Raw genomic sequence first — 17,643 nt, forward strand, 5'->3', positions numbered from 1 at the left:
TCTTTTCCCAAAAACAAGTTAAAGGGCATGAATTCAGCAACATTCTATGAATAAATTGATATTTCTCTTATCACCAATTATTTTAATACTATAGTTACTAATGGATGACATGTTATAAGGTTTCCTTATAATAGGATTTTCTTTGGGAGCTGAGGTTTCTTTCAATTCCAAGGTATCTTTACACCTTTCTGATTCTCTGTAAGATTATTCCGATAATGATCCAATTAATTCTCATTTCCTTTAATAGTATTAGTTGTGTTCTGGACACTTATACCAACTTAAGCAGTGGGACATTAGATCCAAAGTCTGGGGCTGTTTGGATTCAACTGCAATTCCAAACGCTGTGGTTTGAGCCCTTCTACTAAAATAAAGATAAAATGCAGATTTGGGGTGAAATCCTGACCTCACTGAAGTCAATGGGAGTTTTGCTGTCAACCTCAGTGGGGCCAGGATTTCACCTCTAGAGTATATTAACTTTGCTCTTAGATATAGAGTTTGCTCAGGACCTGCAGGGATTTTACCCTTTCCCTAGAGCGATGAGAAGGGAATCATCATTAGGTGGCCATAGCCAGCATGATCAATATCTTGTCATTACAGGTGATCTGAGGGTGGATGATCCTTCCCAACTTCTGTGTTTCTATTCAGCCTATTTAATCTTTTCTACTCAGCTATTACAAAATTCACTTTTCAGATATACACATTTTAGTTGTAATTTGAGGAAGCAATGGGCTAGATCATCCCTGGCCTTTGCACAGTTGTGATTAGTAATTAGTCTGATCTCCACCCCACAAAAAACTGGGAAAATCTTGTACTGGGGAACTGCAAGAACTGCTCTATCTGTGTGCCTTTGTGAACGCAAATAGCCCTAGAGTGCCATTGCTGTGCTACCCCTCTGTACCTGACTGTGAAGCTGTCCAAAGGCTCCAGAAGGACAAGCTGCACCATCCAAATGGATGGTATCGCCTGCAAACTCTGTATGCCAGTGAGCTGGAAAAAGTGTTGTGCTTCCTGATATAGACCAGCAGCAGATTACTCCAAGCAAGGAGAAAATTGTGCCTAGGATGGGTGACTGAGGCAAAATAGGGCTAATCCTGGGTTGTGCCTTCAGGTACAATCTTGGCCAGGAAAAAAGCATTGCATTGGTTTGCTTGCTTGTTCTAATATTTCAACATTTATTTTCATCCCAAATCATGACAAATAGATGATATTTTTTGAAAAATGGAAAGTTCTGAATCAAAATTTTTCAGAAATGTTAAAACATTTAGTTTCATTATTGCATTGTATCTACTGTGGTGCCTCATGGTAGCTGTAGTTCTGGTGCTTCCTGCCCACTTTCCTTCGATGAGCCAGGCTTCCTGGCTGCATTATTTTCCCCCTGATGCACCATGGAAGTTAGTTAGAAGATGAGAGACCACCATGCATCATGGGAAATATACTCTATGAACTAGGCTTCCTGCCTGGACTACATCTACACCACAACTAGACACCCATGACTGGCCCATGCCAACCAACTTGGGTTCATGAGGCTCAGCCTGTGGGTCTGTTTCATTGCTGCGCAAATATCTGGGCTCAGGCTGGAGCACTCTGTGGGGTGGGATGGTCCCAGATCCCGGGCTCCAGCCCTATCCTGGAAGACTACACAGCAACGAAACAGCCCCACGACTTGTGCCCCGTGAACCCGTCACCTGGCATGGTCCAGCCGTGGGTTTTTCTTTGCTATGTAGACATACACAGAGAGGAGAATGGGGGCATGAGACACCTAAATTACAACTCTCAGGAGGCCTCATGGCAGTGCAAGATGACACAGATGAATATCTAACTGACCAAAAATGAATTGTTTTGATTCAGTTCAACAAACTGAAATATTTAAATTCGGGTTGACCCTACCCAAAACAAAAGATTTAATTTCAATTTTCCCAGCTGAAACGAATCAGAAAATTTCAGCAAAATCAAAAATTTCCTGGGGAAAAATTTGAAAGAAGTTACATTTTCTATCAAAAAAAAATTTTAATGGAAAACTCCTGAACAGTCCTATTAACTACCACTCTGAGATCAATAGAAATGCACAAGATTTAAACATGAACACATTGGTCATTTAGAGTTGCACTTCTTTCCCGTCTTACTTTATCTTAGTTCTTCTGGGATCTACAGCACCATCTTGAGCTCGCATATTCTTTTTGGCTCTCCTTCTGAACGGTTGCTAGTATAGTATATATGCCTATGTCCGATTAAATAAATCACTTTGCCATGTTAACCACACCTAAGAGACTGAATTCTCCATTACAGTGGATGAGCTCTGCTACAAGGATCACAGCAATACAAATTATTGAAAGCTATTCTAGTGGCTCTACATATTTCACACAAAATGGAGGCAATAATACAATGGAAAGAGCTGACCTTTATCACAAAACTGCTGCAATATACAGGATATGAATTGGTGAGAAGCAACAGGATACCTCAAAAAAGCTTCAGAGTCCAGGTTCAAAGCAATAAGCACTCTAAAATGTAAAGACTTATTCATCGTTTCCACATTTTTCAAGTCAATAGGACTTCTGAATGCACAAGTATTACAGGTCTGGGACTTGAGTTAGCACCGTTTGGCTAGAAATTTCACAAGAACAAGTTCTCTCTCACATCTGAGAGTGGTCTCTTTTCACTTGGGTCACAAACAATGAAAGCCCAATCCTGTTCAGTTGCTGTTGGGAGATGTTCAAGTATTCCCAACTTCTGTCAGTTCCATGCCTGTCAGGGCCACACCGTGCTTTTCAGGAGACACTCAGCATCTTTAATGTTTGTTCCTGAGGAAACAGCTATAATTTCTGCATGAACATTTATTTATTTTTGAGGTTGATCTGCAGAATTCTCTTCAACTGACCTTTCAAAATTTCCCTAGAAAATAGCTACATCTCCCTGAACTATTATGGAGGTCAAAGTTCTACCTGACACAGCTCACTAACCTTTCTGTCTGTGTGCCTCTCTCTCTCCCCCTACCATTTCTTAAACACTACCTGCATACTGCAGTACTCTAATTCACTAACAAACCCAACCTGGTAGATAGAATGCCAGGAATATAAGTGCATGTTATTGTGCCTCTCGCCACCAGAGTACCTCCCAGTGTCCAGGAGCAGTATTCCAGGGATTTTCTTAGCCTAATACCCCTTTCACCTTTCTGACAACAGTCTGACAATGTATGTGACCTAGCCATCCAGCCAGTCACTGCTCAGTCCATTCCCCTTCCAGAGGTTAACATTAAAGTCCAGAAAATAGAAAACTCAAAATCTAATGTCCTTCAAGATCATCTCTGACCTCTGCCTGGCACTTGCTTGGTTTCTTTTAGTCTTGACACCCATGTTTCTCCTCTTGGCCTGGCGGAGAAGTAGGAGAAGCAAGGGTCCACACCTCCTTTTGGTTCCAGCCCAGGGCCCAGTTTAGGTGGCTAAGGACCACTCCTTCAATTCCTCCGCCATTTTCTCTGGGCTGCTCCTATTTTTACCTTGCTCATCAGCATCTTCAAAAGACCTGCAGACTCTGTTTCCCTTGCCCCAACTTTGGAGTTGCCCACTGCACCTCCTGGGACCAGCTAAAGAAGCATTTCCTAAAAGCCAGTCTCAGTTCTTCCCTGTAGCAGCTGGATTGTACTGCTAACTCTCTGCCCCTTGCCTTAAAACAATCAGTATCTCTCTCCTGCAAACATGAATCCCCCCCACACACACACAGTTCTCTTTCTGGGGTTGTATCTCAGGCCTCATTGGCTTAGAGGAATCAGTTGAAAGGCTTTTGCCAACTCTCTTCAGCTGAACATGCTTCCCAGTTAGCCTCCCACTCCGGAGGGTTCAGCAGGCCAGCCTTCCCCTGTCAGTATCTGTCTGTGGTGATGGAGGAGGCAGTCTTTATGCTGCTCCCCTTCTCCCAACCTTTTCCCAATTGGTTGCCCTGCCTTCTCAGCAAGGTTTCAGGCTCTTGGAGGTACAGCCTCCAAATTCCTTCCTCAATCATTGTTCATTCTCAGGATCCTTAGGTCTCTATATGTATCTACTGAACCGTCCCAAATCTTTAAATGGCCAAGCCGGGTGGTGGGGGAGGTTTACAACTAGGCACCACTGCCCTCCATGGCAGACTACCCCATCACAGTGCAATATTACCAAAAATGTGTTGTTCTTGAGCTTCATTAGTCTCCAGAGATTCAACAGAGATCTATGGGCATGTGTTAACATCATATATCATCTGCTGTTGGGGCCAACCATGCTCCACTAGAGACAATGAAGGAATTGTTATTGGTTTCAATGAGAGCAAGAAAGAACAGTATTTCTATGCTGCTTGGACTTGGGGGGGGGGGGCAAGGTTTACTAGGCATAAACAAGAGGTCCCCAGTGCTTAACTTGGGCTGGCCCTATAGGTCACACAGAGCTTGCTTATTATAGAAACTTCTATTACTGTTTGAAATTTAAGATTGTAACTCATTTGTGTGTGTATGTTTACCTGCTTTAACCTTGTTAATAACACATTTCCATTTCCTGTTTAATAAATCTTCAACTAATTTATTTCAGGATGGCTACAAGTGTTGTCTGCTATAAGATCTAAGGGGCAATTGACCTGGGGTAAGTGACTTGCCCTTTGGAACTGGGAGTAACTTGAATATTGTTGCAATTCTTGATGAAAGAGACCATCTATCACAAAGATACACTCAGCTGATAATGAGAGAGATCAGAGTCCCCAAGGAGACTGTCTGTGATTCCATCTTTAGACTGTTATATTGCCTGAGGAGTTTACACTTGGTGTTAAGTAGTTGTAGAAATCCAAGTACAGAACTCAAACAATTTGGGGATCACCCCTGCTACCTAACAGCCTGCCCTGAGGTTGGCACTCTCATTCTTGAGTAACTTCAGGCAGCAGGACATCTGAAGAAGAGCTCTATGTAAACTCAAATGCTTGTTTCTCTCACAAACAGAAGTTAGTCCAATAAAAGATATTACCTCACCCACCTTGTGTCTCTAGTACCTGGGACCAACACAGTTGTAATGACACTGCATCCTACATAGGAGCAAGGTCAGTCACTGTATGGCATTTACATTATATATACATATAAAAATTAAAGTTCTTTAGTTTTTAGATTTTTCCTGAGTATACAATCTATGCTTGACATTATAGCCTTTTGCCACCTTGACCAAGCAGTATCTGGCTGCCTTAAAATTAGAACATTACAACAAATCTGCGTTTTATCTTAATGGTATGTATTTGAAACTGTAGAATTGTCTCTAGATTGTATGCACTGAGTATGTGAACTTATTCACAATGTATTGCCACCGGACTCCTCATTGAATTTATTTGCTATTTATTTTAAAAATCAGTAAGAAGAGCACCACACAGTTTTATATATTTATAAAACATACGTATATGGAGAAAAACTTGCGCAATACATTTATAGGTATAATACTTATGTAAATAACTACTTCTAATACTTACGTAAATAACTATTTCTGATTATTATTGTCTAAGTTTCCTTCCAATTACAATATGCATGTTATTTTTATGTACATATTGACAAAATATCTACAACACAATTGTGGTTTCTTTAAATTCTATTTCTGGTTGATAAGGTTATTTTTTTAAACTCACTTATAGTTCATGAAGGTGTGCCAGAAAATTTCTAAAGAGAGAGAAAGAACAGATACCACAAAGAGAATATGGAAGTTTTTAGTCACCAATTATTTAATGCTTTCTAACTGTATGAACACCTACCTGGTCTCTAATTCAACAGACCCAATCTGAAGCACAAAGTAAAACAACAACAAAAACACTAACATCAATGACTGAGATTATTAAATGCAGACAGGAGACATACATATACATGTATATTATTTGGGTGGGAGGGGTCCTCCTCCTAAACAGAAAGCCCTATAGATTAGACATATTAACAACATCTAAAACAACATACACATTTCAACAACTGAGGACAGCATAGGCTCAAAGTATTGTGATAACTTTATACATTTATTTTCAGTCAAGTAGAACGATGTGTTATCTATCCCTCTGCCCATTTGTTACAGAATCCAATGTAAATTAAAGGCTTGAGCTCTGCATATGGCCCCACTGGAGTCTTTGGGATTTTAGCCATTGAATTCAATGGCAAGAGAATGTCACCTTTGATTTGGACAAAATTCCTATTGAAGTAAATGTTGTCTAACAAAGAACTGCAGGAGATGGCCTTTTATTAGATGCTCTGCATGAAATAGAGGCAAACACAAACAGATTTAAATTGACAGTCAACACAATTGACCTGATCCTGAATTGCTTCTGCATCAATTGTCTTTAACAGGAGTTATGCATGCATAAGGTGGCTCATACTTTTCACTATTTAGTACTTTCTATTTTCCTTGTCAGTATACAAAGTTACCTCATTTCGCTTTCACTCTGAGTTGCTCAGCTTTTGCAGTTTGCTAATTTTTCATTAACAAAATTCTACTGGTTTCCTTGGAGGATATGTTCACTTTAAGAACATCACATATAGAAACAAAATAGATTTGTTCTTATTCAGAAGATACAGAAGAGAAACATCTGTTTTTATTTTTAAAGGTCTACATGGTTGTCCAGAACTGTGGCAGTTGGATTGGCAGCCTAATTTTTCCATAAGGCTGTCACACGTACATATGCATAAACCAAAACACTGGAATTGTTCTATCTCTGCATGAATAAATATAAAATAAGAGGCACATGCTAACCTGTGCAAACTTACATTTGCATTTTTGTAAAGCTCTTTTGTGCTTCCAATTTACTCCTCTAAAATAAAATAGGCTGGATATTTAAAATTAATTAGCCAAACTCCAAGGCGAAGTAACAACTGTTGAATTAATCCAAGCATTTATCTTCTTGGATTTATTAAGCATGAAGCTACAAGGACAAAGAATGTTACTTACAGCCAATTGGTGAGATTCCTTCTTCTCCTCTCCTTCTCTCTCTTTCTTCGCTCCCCTGTGACAGTTATAAAGCACAGAGGATGCTGTTGTCAGTTTATATAGGCAGAGTAACCACTTCTTCTTAGCCTATCAGACCCAAGTGCTTTGCATTTACCATTTAACAGCAGCAGCAGCAGCATCTCCTCCCCTCCCTCTCCCATACTCCACCCTAAATATATTTAGAAAAAAATCTATCTAAAAAGCAGACCCATGCAGCTGAGCAACTACTGCCGACTGGATTTGGTATTAGGGGAGGTGCTATTATTATTTTTCATGACACTGGCAGTCTCTAAACAAATTTTCTCTCTCTCTCTCTCTCAGACACTCACACTTTTCTATAATAATTACTCCAGTCATGGAAGCAATGCTAGTGTAAGCAACAGTGGTTTTGATCACTTATGTAGAACATTGCAATACTCTTTTTTAAGGCCAGGTACCCAAATATAGTGTATTATGCAGTAACTGTGGACTATAAAGCTATACACACATGGGATTACCATGGTGATATTAACCTTAAGATGTGTTTCTAGCTTTTCCACAGTTTCCCCATGTTTATTTTTATCACGTATGTTTTTGAAAGCTCTAACACATTTTCAACAAGAAAAACATTTTTTTCTTAAAATAATATAAAAGGACCCCTTTATTCTCCTACAGACTTTTTTTCCCTGTAATGTTCTGTTCCTTAGAAGAACACAGAAATTGATGGTCAATGTTTCTTTAGTTTGCTTTCAAGGCGGCTATGGGGGGAGGGATAGCTCAGGGGTTTGAGCATTGGCCTACTAAACCCAGGGTTGTGAGTTCAATCCTTGAGGGGGCCATTAAGGGAACTGGGGTAAAAATCTGGGGATTGGTCCTGCTTGGAGCAGGGGGTTGGACTAGATGACCTCCTGAGGTCCCTTCCAACCCTAATAGTCTATGATTCTATGGCCCCCTCACAATCATGATCTGCTCATTGTTAGATACAAGACCATTAGCTTGGATCTAACATAACCAATACTCATGCTGTTGACTGGGGTATTTGCATATTACACTCATTACATTTACAATGAGTAAAAAGGTTGTTTTGAGAGCTGATCACACTTTTTTAAAAGAGTGATTTCATGGCCATGTCTGTAGCTTAACAAGGACATCTCTTCAATGGTGAAAGATGTCTTTATTTTAAAAAACAAACACACACATAAAAACAAGGCCCAGGATTTTGCTATCACCTGTGTTTGACTTTATTTTGGAATTTGATTTAGATTTTCAGTTCTTGGGATGTGATTTGTGCAATGGTCAGATTATGATCACATGCATTCGGGGAGCAAAGCACTCACATGCCTATTGCCCAAGGAGTTGTTCACAGCAAATGAGCTCCACAGTCAATAGAGTTACAGCTGTGATGAACTTGGTCCAATATAAATAGTCAGTGTTTTCAAAATATATTCTTTAAATTCAATATAAACAGGTTTTTATTCTGGATTTAACCGTTCCCTTAGTGGGTTAGAAAAATCAAATGCAACAGACTTGTGCTAAATTCATGAGAAGCAAAAAATAAAGCTGTCTAAAGCAAAAACAGAAGGGCAGCCCAGTCTAATTAGACTGTTTTAGCTGTGTGACTTGTAAAAGGTAAGCAAACTTCATAAAAGGTGAAACTGAAATTCTTTCTGTTTTAATCACTGGAGATGTTCTATCTTGACTGTATCCCTTTAACTTGCCTTGTACAGCACTGTGACCTGAAAAAAGTGTTCTCAACCTACAGGTCAGGAACTGAAATATTAGATTATATTCCACAGAGGACACAGGATGTGGACAACTCGAGGGGCAATAAGTTAGATAGAGAAAGGAGAATTAAATATCACTCTGAAAGAAGAATAAATCACAAGATCTAAGCATGGCCACACTGGTCATTTATACTCACTCTCCACTATAGTTCTCCCGTAATTCTAATCACTCTTATGGGATTTACAACTCCTTTTTTTGCTCACCTCACCTTTTTTTAATTCTCCTCACCAACTGTTGACAGACCATATAATTAAAGCTGCTTAATAGATTTTTGCTGTGGTAGCCACAATCAAAGGGTACTGAATTCTATATTACAACGAATCAGGTCTGCTGCGAGTACTTCAGCAGTGTAAACTCATTCAAGTCATCCTAGCAATATTGGCTATTTCACCAGAAAAACTTCTTATGATGTCACAACACATTGACTAGACAGCTCACCTTGATCAAAAAACTGTTTCTAAATACAAAATATGAGTGTGTGAGAAATGACAGGTAATCTTAAAAGGTTCAAAGTTCAGGATCAGTTTGAGTAAACACCCCTAGCATCTAATAGAAGCAGTTTGAGCACATTATTGCACACTCAAAGTTACAACCCTCTTCTGACAAGAAGTGGCGCTATACCAGTGAAATAATAACCCCAAGGCCTTTATTGACTTTGCACTGTCCTGAGTGAGCTTTTAGGCTTGCTAATGAATTAGGAGAGATGATGAGTTTGACAAGGAGGCTGTAGCACTACCAGAAGACAATCCAGCCAGGATCTGATTGTACCCTAGATGTGTTTGTATAAGGTTGCCTGAGCAAGTCCTGTGATATCACATGAAAGACCTTCATCACGTGACAGGAGTAAAATTGGCCCAGAATGTGTTAGTTCAATGAAGTGTGAGTAAGGATATTCTGTGCAAAAGGAAGATATGCTTGCAGTGTAGAAAACCTTTAATAGAATGAAAGGTAAACAAGACCTTCTAACATCACAAACATGGATTTCGTTGCATTGTATCAGGATTAAAATGCATCCTCGGCAGAGAGCACATAGACTCTTCAAATGGATTAACTAGGAGATACATCTGAGGATACAGAAACAGATAAAGAATCTGCAATAGAAAATAATTTCCACATGTGACTTGCAGTATCAACAACCATGACAGCAGCGCAATAGTAAATGATCATGAAGATGTACTTATTGTATTTACTTAAATGTATCCTGGTCTCACCTCCTACTCCAAGGGCATTACATATTCTTTAAAAATAAATATTAACAAATTACACTAAATAAGCTTTTTTTAAAAACCTGCCTTGCTCCCTTTACTCCCATCCAGGAAAAAAAAATGTATAGACACATAGTGTGGCCTCAATATTGTCAAACCTTGGATCTGGTGAAGAGGAACGTTCCACATTCTTAGATCCTTCAGAACACCCTGCCATCATCTCTCCTCTTTACCCCACAGAGCTATTAATAAAAGCACTTCAGATGACTGTAATGTCACACCAGAAGAGGCAGTCACCCAACTAGACAGGACTTAAATATGACTGGAGGAAGTGTGCATCTAGAGGACTCAGGAGACAGAGGTTCAATTCCCTGCTGCAGATTCTGGGCAAGTCACAATGAGCAAGTTTACACTGCTATGAAGTTTAGATGCAGGGTTTGTGAATAGCAGTGTTCACCAAAGGGCTGTGCTGTAACTCCCCTATGCAGGCGTGAACTTAAAGGTAGCCTTATTTTAGTGCCAACTCAGAACTTTAAGTTCATGCCCACAGCAGGGAGTTACAGTGCAGCATGTTGGTGTACACAGTTATTCACATTGCCCCACTAATGTGAACTGCAGGGCAGAATAGACATGCCCTTTAGTCACTCTGAGCCTCAGATCCCCATCTGTAAAATGAGGGCAATAGCATGATGGATATTGCCACAGCCTGCATCTCTTTGGGAATCATCTTGTATAAAGTTTATGTATCACTGTGGGCTAGGGGTTACCAAGCAACTCCAGGCACTAAAAACAGTGAAGTGTAAATCATTTAGGTTGTAAACATGTCAAAGAGGTACCACCACCTGGGGTGGTTTGCATTTATTGGTTCAAAGTGCGTTTTCCAGAGCCCAACAAACAAAGGCTTTTATGCCAGGCTTTTGGCATAAAACGGATGAGTTTATAAGGCCTTCTTTAGATTCAGCAAATTGATAGGACCCTTGATCCAAGGGTGAGAGAGGGAACCCCTGCAGAAAGGTTGGAAGGACTATGGCTGACTAAGGTTCAATCAGATTGTTCTTTAGAAATAAAAAGAAACAAACATAGCAACCTGTTTTTAATTTAATTTAAATTTAGTTTAATTTAAAATGAATCAACTGGTGACCACTCAATCCAAGGTTATTTCTTACAACCTGCTCTTCTATGATGTCCTCGCTACCTTGCATCGCATAGGCTGGGGCCCTGCCAAATATCCTGGTGTGGCCCTGCCCACACTCCTCCCTGAAGCCCACTCCTGCTTGTCCTTCCCCCTTGGCCCCAGCCCAGGCAGGCTGCTCTTCTTCAGGGAAGAGTGTTGGACTGGGGCTAGGGCCACCAGGACTTGGGGGTGGGGGCTGGAGGTGCTGGGGCTGCCCACCTTGTGCTTGGGAGATCTGGGGGCACTGAGGCTGGGTGGGGGCACCTGCCCATGCTCCAGGGGGCCACATGCCCACTTGCCTGCCTTGTGTGCAGGCGGGGTTGGGAGAATGCACATCATCTGCTTGCCCTCAGGGCACCGGCAGGGGACAGGGACCAGGTTCTTGAGCCTCTCCCAACTGGTGGTTCACCCACCACCCATGCTCGCTACTTACCAAAGCCAAGTCTAAAATTGTATCACCTCTTGTTGGTTCAGTGACAATTTGAAGAAAACTCTAATTCTTCTCAGGGACGTTAAAGTCTCCCACTATGACAATACCCAAAAGTATTTCTCTCTCTAATAATATTAGCAAGATCTCTATCCATATTTGAGTCTGACTCTGTAAGCCTATATCAGCCCCCCACCACTAGCCTGATTGAACCTCTTACAATCCTTCCCCAAAGAGATTTTGACCCAAACAGATTCTGTTTTGTTCATAGTACCACTTATTTCTTTACATTTTACTGCTTTGTAAAATGCTACCCCACCACCTTTACCCCTCTCTTTCCTAAACAACTCACACCCCTCGATATCTGTATTCCAGTCATAAATGGTATTCCACCATGTTTCTGTAATCCTGGTAAAATCTGGTCTGACTTCCTGCATCAGTAGTTCCAGTCCCTCCATTTTATTTGCTGACTTCTTGCATTCAAGTACAAGCATTTCAGTTGTTTCCCTCAAACCTCACTCACTTTTCTAGCCAGATTAGATATTATCCTTTCACTAACATCTACCCGACTACTATTCCAATCAATATTGCATATGAATATTCTCAGAATCACGACATGAAGGAACTTCACTAGTTCTACTAATGTTTATGAAATCAAGCTGCCCTCCCCATCAGTCCTCAGATTTCAAGCTGTGAGGTGAGGTGCAATACCTCAAGGCAATGAATTTACCATAGTCTTGCAGGATTTTGCAATGCATTTCCACAGACTTTGTAGATTATTGCAATTCTAAATGTAAAAAACAGGTTTGTTGCCCTTAACACCTCCAAAATGTTACAGGAGATTATTAGCTGTCCAGGTAGCTGACATTCATCAAATTTAGCTATCTGCTCACCCTTGCTGTATAACTGTGTCACATTTGCTTTGACAAGCAATATTGCCATACATCAAAATATGTGGTTTCGCAGCCCATGCCTTACAGAACCCTCCTAAAATACTGGAGCAAAACTACCCCCAACCTCCAACCAAGTGGAATGGAATCCTCACTTCTAAAAGGAGACACCCAGACACTCCTCATCCAGGATCTTCTCCTGCTGCTCCTACACCAGCCTGGTGAATCCTCACTTCATCAGCAAAGGAAAAGAGGCAGTGTTGGTACAATGCTTTCGTATATCAGGGAGGGAGAGCTGTTCTCTCTTGCCCTACATACACTCTCACTTTTCCTTTCTTAATTCTCAAGCACTTTATATATGGAAATAGGTTAGACAAGACAGAGAGATAGGATTGTTCACATTTTCAGGTTATTGAGGTGGTTTATACATCCAATATGTGAGGTCAAGTGTCTGATATCAAGCACCCAAAATCAGTGGGCACTTTTTAGAAAAAGTGCTGTTTCCAGAGCTGAATTGGATCTAGTTAGCTTTTTCCTCTAGCTGATGCAGATGGCTCTTGTGAGAGGAATGATTACTCTTCCATATTGTTGACGATGGAACAAGATTTGACTGCTTCATAGTAATGGCCTAAAAATTCTCCACCACACTTCAAAGATACTGTTATTTTTTAAATAGATTGTGCACAATACTGAAGCAATTATATACCATACTTAAAAATCTTGCATTTAAACTTGCAGATTTGGGTTGACTGAACCATTTCATGAATTTGTGTTGAATTCATCAAATTGTTTTGGTTGAAACAAAAAAATTCTGAAAATATCTCATATCAGCATTTTCTAAAAGACTTTTTGTTTTGCAGTTTTCTTCAACTTTATTTAAAAAAACCTTGAAAACAAAAACAAAACATTTTGTTTCAGGTAGAATGAAACATTTAGTTTGATCCAAAACTAGGGTTTTTTTGTTTTGTTTTGTTTTTGCCTTTTTGATTTGCCAAAAGCTTCAAAAAAATTTGTTTTGGGTCAACCCAATTTTTGTCTGTGTTTGAGAGTATCAGCCAGAGAATTAAAAAAATCAGTTATTTGCACAGCTCTGCTGAGCATTAGTCCTGCTTATAACTGGGAGTGTCACAAAGACAGAATCAAGAGAAGATGATGACCTGGAACTTGACAACAAGATTAATTGTATTAGATTGAATAGTCTTGTTAACTTCCAAGCATAAGGAGTAAGTATTGTACATTACACCCATATGGTTGTACTTTATGTTCCAATGGATATAGCAATAAAAATAAATATTTAAAAAAATATTGCGCAGTAACCAGCCTGCATTAGCTCTTTGAGAAGAGAAGACAAAGATCACATTTTGTGCTGGAAGCAAAGCAAGATAAAACAGAAAGACCTGAACAGGCTAAATTATCCATTAGTAATAAGTACAGAGAAAGCAAACAGATACCGAGTTTGCTCATATAACCAAAACATTAAAATTATTGGAATTGTTGGTTTAATTTTTAAGTGATAATGTAACTGTTCATTAAAAAGTTCAAAGTTTAATGACCAAGGAAAGCTTTTCAAAGGCCCAAACAGCAATTAAGGCATTGACTTTTAATGGGAGTTCAGTGCCTTATGTTACAAGCGGTATCTGTATATCTGTAAACAGTTAATCAACAAGGTGCCAGGAGGTGGTGCTCAAGAATATGTAATATAGTTCCTGGTTTTGGTAGGATCATTAAAACTTCCTGTTATGCACTGCAAATGGCTTCTTTCATGCAGTGCACTGCAAATAGCTTAGGTGTAAAGAACTGCACAAAGTAACTCCTATCTGTGCCTTTGAAAATTTCCTCCCAAAATTCTGAGATTCTTTGTGTGAATTATATTACAAACAGATAATAACCAGAAAACATGAGATTCATATAGAAAGAGTTTAGTACTAAACGAGGATAATTTTTTTTTTTAAAGATGCACAATACAATGGAGAGTGACTGAGCGTGGTGTCTTTAAATGTCATTAATGTTGCTCAAATGGAACCTCTTGTCAAAGAACATGTTTTAACAAGAACTAATACATTTTTTCCACTGTGTAAGGAGCCATAGGAAGGGTAGACACATTATTAGCAAATGATTGCTTGAATGTTTAATCCAAAAGTCGTTTAACCTCAGACTGCTGTGGGATAATTATTGGTCTAACTAGTACGTTCTTCCTCACAACACTGAATGATAGTGGTGGAACCGAAAAAGAAATACAAGAAATGAAGAACTGGCTAACAGAATACTGTTTTTTTTTTAAATGACTGATCAGAGGGTAGAAAAATCTGAGAAAACAGATACAATCATAATCAACCACAATCAAGTTTTACATTTATCAAATTACATGTAGCTTTTGGGATAGAAATTATATTTCCTGTCATTGCTGATTTAAGGCCCACTGAGGTCTGAATAATAAATCTCTACACATAACACCTGACATCCATGGTGTATAGAACTCTGGATCAGTTCTTAAATGAGTCAGTGGGCCAGATCACTTGAGATACTATAGTGGATGGATCTCTAACTCAACATGTGTTCTTTTATTGCTCCCTTGTTAGTTTTAGAAATTTGTTTTCAAGAAGAGAGAAAGTTAGGGTGTAGCTGATCCTTTCGTCTTTCATATAGTGCCCCCAAACCAACAGGAATTGATTGATCCATTAATCATTCTAGTGGTTTTTGACTGAGATCTCTTGAGTTGCCTAAGAGAGAACTACTCAGGCACTCTTGGGCAAGGAAGTGAAACTGACAGCCTGGTTGAGGACTTCACAATGGATGAGGAAGGGTGGCATCACTTTCTAGTGACATTACTGCTGTCATGCTCCCTAACAGCAATTGGAGCAGTTGCAGGGCGCTTGTGAAGTTAGCAACAGGCAGAGATTGGACTTGAAAAAATCTGGAACAGTGGTTTGTGGCACAAGTTCAACAAGTAAACATACATGTTTACATAACCATCTGAATACAAGCTTTACAGCCCTATTTCATATCTCCAGCAAACTTGACAAGAGAGATATTGCTAAATAATTAAATGAAGTCTCTGTCTTGGTGATTGCAAAAGAAGACGGCTGTCAGACCAGATGCCAACATTAAATATAAATTTCCTAGGAGGAAAAAGAATACTGAAGGAAAAAAAGATCATGCCAGAAGAAGTGATCAAGACACTAAACAATAGGAAAAATGACAAAAATCATGTGCTGTATCCAGTAGAAAACCATTCTGGAAGAAAAAGCTCTATGGTCTGATGGATTAGAGGCTATGACCAAGATGTTAAAAAGTGATGAGTCACTTTAGAAAATGTTCTCTAGATTCAATATTAATAGTGGCGAAGTGTTAGAAAATGAGAGACTGGTAAACTTGATTTCGCGCGCGTGTGTGTGTGTGTAGGGGGCTAGGAAGAGGTGTATATATTAATTCAGAATAAACAGAACTCCCAAAATGTATAGACTATTATGAATAGTCACTATTAATTCACAAGAAAGACCACCAACTAGCGATATGCTGGAGTGGGCCCCTTGTTAAAATTCAATCACCAGATTGAAGGAAGGGTTATGGCAATTTCCCTGCTTCTGATGGAGTTCATGTTCTGCTTTAGGATATTGCTAGATCAGTAGACAGACGTCTTATCTCTGGGACTCATCTAAAACACTGTTGAAAAAAAAATTTTTTTTCCCCAGATACTTTAGAAAGCACAAGATTGGGTAAAGTGTCAGATAGTTGCAAACCATTCTCCCAGGGAGAATATTGCCTGACACCTCCCCTCCTCTAGGTGCTGTATGCAAGATCTACAGTGTTTTCCCATCAATAATTCCATGTATATTTTCAGGAAGACAGTATAAATATTCCCAGCACACGCATTTTGCCAATTTGTTTTTGCAGTCGTACTACATGCCTTGCCTATGGTTCTTGGGAAACATTTTTGTTTGAATAGAAAAAAGAAATGGATAGCATCTCTAGTGCCTCACACTTCCCTGCAAGCACATGCTTTGCTGGCAGCAAATCACCGGATTTGGCCTGTGTATAAAGATATCTCATCATTTTTCAGATGTGACAAAACCAATAGGCACATTTAAGTGCTAGTGTAAACATGGCTTATGTTGGCAAAACTTTTGTCACTCAGAGGTGAGAAAAACACTCACACCCCCATCCGCTCCCGAACAACATAAGTTTTGTCAGCATAAGTTCTCTTACTGACATAGCTATCGCTGCTCGTTGAGCTGGTTTCATTATGTCAACAGGAGAGCTCTCGCCCATCGGAATAACGTGGCTACACGAGCGCTCTTACAGCACCACAGCTGTATCGATCCAGCTGTACTGCTGTAAGATGTTAGTGTAGACAGGGCACAAGTCAAACAGCTTTTCCTGGGAATAGGTGAGAAGCCCCAAGGTGTGTTTTATCCACCAACCAGCATCTTGGAAGGAAGACATTTAATATCTTATAAAGAAGGACAGGCTGATCAAAGATGGACATGCCACTAAAATATTAAGGTGAGCATTTTTGATAATTGCTGATGGTGCAAAACTCATTACTAGTACTAGTCCATATCTTTAATATAGTCCAGCTACACAGAATCAGCATTATCCCTCTTGTTCTTTCTCCAGAGACTTGTAATCATAAAAGATGATGTTTTTAAGATCAGTGAATGGATGTAAGCAGGGATTTGATATTTCTAGCTCTTTTTAAAATAACCTCTGTCTCCATTTTTAAATCAAAGATTGTAATCTTGTTATGTTGGTAAAGTGGTAAATTCTGTCACCTTAGAAGTGTGGCTTTGGAGACAGTCTATAAGGGTTTGTGACTCAGAGGAAAGCTGGCAGCTGAGAAAGGTTGAAAGTCATCAAAGCATTTCTCTTTTGCAACTTCAAATTAGAGTGATCTTGTTCTTTATACATCAAGAAACGGTCTGTGTGACATTTTGAAATTTTGTTGGGTATCCTACTGTATTTTGATCTTTTGTTGACAGCTGGACAGTTTATTGTCTGCTCCATTAAAGGCTGCATGAGAAGCTGTCTGAGTAGGTGTCACATTATTGAAATGCATAAGTGGAGTTCCCACGCTATCCTGAATAGAATTGACACCCACTTGGCCTGATCATACCTCCTGTTTAAAGCAAAATGCAAAGAGTTGCACAAAGGAAGCCATTTGCTGAGCACAACAGGTTTTATTGGTCCTAGAAAACTCAGGAGCTCACCTAAATACTTTTAAGTAACATCT

The 17,643-nt window shown here is 39.5% G+C and overlaps 1 protein-coding gene across 1 annotated transcript in view; it reads right to left on the reverse strand.

Annotated features, from left to right (window-relative positions):
* Positions 1–7,029, reverse strand: part of DDC (dopa decarboxylase) — an 82,590-nt gene extending 75,561 nt beyond the window's left edge. Inside the window, exon 1 of the mRNA XM_050937749.1 lies at positions 6,915–7,029. The gene's annotated coding sequence lies outside the window, so the exon portion shown is untranslated. The remainder of the gene's footprint in view (positions 1–6,914) is intronic.
* Between the last annotated feature and the right edge of the window lie 10,614 nt (positions 7,030–17,643).

This window comes from Gopherus flavomarginatus, chromosome 2, assembly GCF_025201925.1.
Source record: "Gopherus flavomarginatus isolate rGopFla2 chromosome 2, rGopFla2.mat.asm, whole genome shotgun sequence".
Taxonomy (NCBI): Eukaryota; Metazoa; Chordata; order Testudines; family Testudinidae; genus Gopherus; species Gopherus flavomarginatus.